This window comes from Quercus lobata, chromosome 6 (assembly GCF_001633185.2).
Source record: "Quercus lobata isolate SW786 chromosome 6, ValleyOak3.0 Primary Assembly, whole genome shotgun sequence".
In the NCBI taxonomy this organism is placed as follows: domain Eukaryota; kingdom Viridiplantae; phylum Streptophyta; class Magnoliopsida; order Fagales; family Fagaceae; genus Quercus; species Quercus lobata.
Window position 1 is genome coordinate 41,636,363 of NC_044909.1, and position 5,370 is coordinate 41,641,732.

At 33.1% G+C, this 5,370-nt stretch overlaps 1 long non-coding RNA gene across 1 annotated transcript; it reads right to left on the bottom strand.

Annotated features, from left to right (window-relative positions):
* Positions 1-2,592: 2,592 nt before the first annotated feature.
* Positions 2,593-5,084, bottom strand: LOC115950783. The gene is made up of 2 exons (XR_004083114.1): positions 3,485-5,084; positions 2,593-3,198 (listed from the first exon to the last, which is right to left on the bottom strand). It is a non-coding gene; the product is annotated as an uncharacterized LOC115950783 (long non-coding RNA).
* Positions 5,085-5,370: the final 286 nt, after the last annotated feature.

Sequence of the window (5,370 nt, forward strand, 5' to 3'; positions counted from 1 at the left end):
GCTTTGGCCATTGTTATGTGACAAGGGATTGGATGAAATCTAGGTTGGGCAGCAGACCTAAACCTTCTCAAACCAAGACCCTCCACAAACCTAAAAGACAACTCATCTAAAATAATCATCTCCGCCAATGTTTTCTTACATGCCTCAAAATTATACACATGAGGCACAAGTCTCCTACTAATTTCTCCTTCTTCTTTAGGTTTGAATGCTAGGGTTAATTGGTTATTTTTCACTTTCCCAAAAGGATATTTCAGACATTGTGATTCTATGTGAGTTCTCATGGCTATAGTGCCATTCAACTTACTATCACAAGCATAAGTTGTGCCACAGTAGTTACAAGCTGCAGTAGGTTTCATCTCCCCTTCAATCGTAGTGAAATGACCCCAAATAATAAATCTTTTTTTTATCAACTTTTGGTGGGAGTGGAGTTTGCCTTTGTCTTCTTGCACGTTGGTTGCTCTTTGATCTGCTTCATTGTCTTGACCCTCTGGGATTTCACTTGTGTCATTCATCTACAATTTAAAATAAAACAACAACAAAGACAATAAGTCAGCAACTATAAAAAAATAATAAATAAATGAATAACCAAAATGAGTCTAGTCTACAATAAAAAAATAAAGCAACAATAACACAATAAGTCAACAACAAAGAAAAAAAAAAGAATGAAAGGACTCTAGTATACAATAACACAACATAACAAGACCCAAAAAAAAAAAAAGGACTCCAGTATATCGCAACAACAAACACGTCAATAAGATAATAATAAACACATCAACATTAAAGCAATAATAAACAAATACCCCAACATCACAGTCAACTATTAACAAATACACCAACATCACAGTTAAGCAGATGGCATTATTGATTTTTTCAAAACTCTAACATCAATAAGAAAATAACAATAATAAACAAGCACAACAATAACAATACACCCCTAATCACAGTCATAGATTCATAGCATGTCAACAACAATAAACAAATATACTAACAATAAATAAATAAATAAAAGTAGCTAACTTTATATATCAAAAGTCAACAAGCACATGACCTATACAGTATTTAAAATTTTAATCTTTAATAAAGAAACCAACCATCACAAGTAGCCAAGCACTTGGATTATCAATTTTTTCAAAACCCTAACTTTATTTGCATATAAAAATTGAAAAAATAAACATCTTATGTTGATACTACTAGGCTATTAGCTTTAATCTCATAAAAATAGCATTTTCAGTATTAAACAAAACCCAAAATACAGAAAAGAGAGAGGGTTATCGAGATTTTCAAAAGAGATAGGGCCACTATGAGGCGTGACAATTGAAAAGCCTATGATCAGGCTGGCATGGGAAGGCCAGTGTGTGGAGGTGGTGTGTGGAGGCAGTGGCAGTGGTAAATTCGGCGTGAGAGGGATTGTGGACTAGAGTGGTGGCTGAATGTGAGATGTGAGAGTGAGAGTGAAATGTGTGGGGTATGTAGGGTAGGGTTTTCTAACCTTTGTTTTTATAGTTTAATTAGTTTAGTTGCATATTTATTTAGTTTAATTATAGTTAGTTAAACTAATTGGTTTTATTCATTTTAATTAGGCCTAAAGGTTTTAACTAATTAATCTAATCTAGTTAGTTAATATATTTAGTTTAAGGAAAATACTAACAAATGCTCTTAGGATAATGGTTATTAATCCATTTAAAAAAAACAATTAATATTTTAACAGTTTTTTCTATTTCCCATAAAAGTGATGTCAAAATTTACCTAAAATGGATTCTTACCCTAAGGACACCCATTAGCATGACTCTTAGTTTAATTAGGCCCAAATGTTTTAAAATAAATTGAAAAGGGTAGAGGCCCAAAGCCCAAATATTTATAAAATTTATATTATATATTTAAAATAAAATATATTATATTATGATTTAGTTTGGTTTTGGCCAGTTCGGTGCACTCAAACAAACCATCGAAACCAAACCGAAAATTTCAGTTTTTTAAAAATGAAAATCGAAACCGAACTGAACTGAAATTTTTGCAACAATTCAATTGATTTTGGGCGGTTTTTTTTTCTTTTTCCATTTTGTGCACACCTCTAAGTAGCACCACTATTGCAGCCTTATTTTTATTATATTTGTTGTTAAAATTAGCAATTTAGTAATTGAGCACTACCAATACCAATGCAATACTTCTAAAAGAGGATATTCGGTATACGGTCAAAAAAGGAAAATGCTAGGACGGATTTAGGATTTGGGCTTTGTGATATCCTACTATTGTTGATCAAAGGAAAGAAAAAGCATGTGGTTTGACTCTTTTTAGATGGTTTGGATGCTTCGCTATCAAAATTATTTGGATTGTGATCTCACCGTCCCAAATCCCAATAATAGAATCCACAAGGATACTTTTATGTAAGGACGAAGTCTATAAAATAAAAAAGTTAGCTTCTGGATATAAACATACTAGTCGCTAAAACATGTGATACACGGAATAATTAAATAGAAATTAAATATATTTATTTTGTTCAAGGTATTGGTAAGTCTAGCACCAATAATGTAAGGCTATGTCTATTTTCAATGACATAGCATGCAACATTACGTATTAGAATAAAAGGCGTAATTAAAACAAACATAACAACCCATCCTTATGTGCTTTTGTTTCTTAAGCATAATTTTTGATACCAGTAAAGAAAGAAAAACATACAGTTAAGTTACAAACTGAACCATATTAGGCCAACAGAAGTGAGTTAGCACATCAGTAGCCAACTTAGCTAAATTCCAAACATTATCTAGGACAACCTTAGGAACAAAAATCAGCTTAAACACTAAACCAGTTTGTTGCATGTGACTAAGATCTGCCATCATTGTTCTTTCCCTCCAATCTGGCTTTGCAAACCCATTAAAGAGTAGAACTAATTTCTTGCAGTTGCTGAGTAACAAAACTTGCAAAAAACCAAGGGACCTCGCCTAGATAGAGGCTTCCACCAGAGCTTCATGTACTACCCCAGCAGCAGAGCTTGCAATATAGCTTCTGATACCCCAAAACACCATTTCACCTTGTCTATTCCTAGCCTCGTAAGCATAAGCACTACCAGTAAATCCCCTCCTTTTTGCACCTGCTAGTTTAAGTACAATTTGCCATTGACCTCCAGTAGGATTAGGATTAGTGGAATGCTTGTACACCTTGAATTGTTAAGATTCTTCCTTATTGAAAGCTTGCTGGTACCTGCAAGACAGATTTTGAGCCATTAACAGTACAATAAAGGGGGTCTGGTTGAATATTAGAATATACATAATAGCCCATTGTGTGATTTTGTTCCTTCTGTTTAGCACAAGCTAGCTACTCCCTTAAACAAATATAAATCCATCTTACAAATATAAGACAAATCTTTATATATACAAATCAAAAAGTGATGCTCTTCTCAGCTATATCAGAAAATTGTTCATCACAAGTTCAAGTATTCAATTTTAGGATTTGATGGAACTCATTGCAACATAGCATAGGCCGAAACCTGTTTCTTCATTGCCATAGTACCCATGATAGCAAGGTAGTGAGTTCGCATGTTTTTTGATCCCTATCCCAAGCCAAATCCATGAGTTCAATGAAAGAAGAAGGCTGGTTGTTGAACGCACATTACATCACGTCATGCTGCTAGACCAACTAAATTTTGGAACAGCCACAAACAGCAAGAAGAGCATCTTCCACCTCAACCCCGCAGAATCAACTACAGCTATATCCTTCCACTTGAAAAAAGTTAAGTTGACTACGATCTATTCATAGCCCTCAAAACAATTTGGGAGAAAGTTACCACGATCATTGTTGGGATTTCAAACGGTGTTATTTGTTAACTTTCAATTTTGAGTGGTAATTTTCAACTTTGAGTGAGACTTTTTGTCAAATACATGGTGTACATTTTCTAAATGGGAATAAAAAGAATGCTTTATTGCATGAATACACCCAAAAAATGCACCTAAACTAAGCACACTACAATTGAACATTGACAAAAGGGAAGAAAAAACTTCAAAACGATCCATAACAAAATTTAAGAAAGCAATTTCTTGTACCTTTTCCCTTTATAGCAGCAACCTCAAAGAAATCAGGAAAGTAGCCACATATTTTGTATTTGATTGTAACCCATGACATAAACTCACATTCTTTACAACTTCGATATTTCACAACAATTAAATATTTTTGTGATTGGAGCAACATCACTGTCACATATAGATGTATTGATAACATTATTTTTATTATGTATCAATCACAACAGGGTTTATCAATAGTTAAAAAAGATGTTATGTCTCTATCGAGAATCATCTAGAATGTCACTGTTATACACACAAACTGCTATTCAGCAATCCCTTTGCTAAAGTTTAAAAAATCAACTCTTGGAAAATTAATGCCAAACACTGATGCGATAGTCAAATATTATAAAGATTAGTTATAAAAGAACACAACTCTTGTGACATCAAAAGACAAATAGTTTCTATTTGGGGGAGCTATGCTTATGATCTTAATGATTAGGAAATTAAAACAACTATTCAATGACACCAAATCCATACTATATATAATCCTTTTCTACTTGGGTTGTGAGGAAAATTCACTGTACCATTCAATAAAACATCTTCAGAGAACAATGGTGAAAAAAAAGGGGCAAGTTTTTTCATCATATATAGCAAATTTAATAAAACAATTCGTCAACAGCAACATAAATCTATAACATAAAGAGCTAGAATTTCCCAATTCAATATAATTAAAGAAAGAAAATCTTGGATTTGAAGTGCGACCGCTGGTCAGCCTTGCAAGCCGTCAAGAATTCTGGCTTCTGCATCATTGTACTAGGTTCCTTTCCTTGGTTTGTCAGATGGAGAGAGGTGGCTCTTCCTTCTTTCTCATCCTAAGTTTTGGATTTTGATTTTGGATTTTTGGGGGAAGAAGAAGGTTTTGATTTTTGGAGAGAAAGAGGGTTTCTAAGGACTGAGAAGAGAGAGGAACGATCGTACATGATGCCCATGGTTTTGGATTTTTGGGGGAAGGAGATGGTTTTGATTTTTGGAGAGAAAGTCTGAGGACTGAGGAAAGACAGAAAAGAAAGAAGTATGTATTATAAACATACTAAATGGTAAAGAAGTAATAAATAAATATATGAGAGAATAGATACAATGGGAAATTTGAGAAGCAAAGGTGGCCACGTGGATGGGAGCTTGGGAATGGAAAAAATTATTTGAAAGGAAGGTTCTAGGAACCAGGAAGGCAATTTTATTTACTTAATAACAAATTTGTTCTTTAAAAAAAAAAAAAAAAATCTGACCACTTATTTTAAAACGCTATTTTTTTATATACAATTAAAATATTATATTCATTAATCTATATAATTTATCTATTATAGTAAAAAGTTAT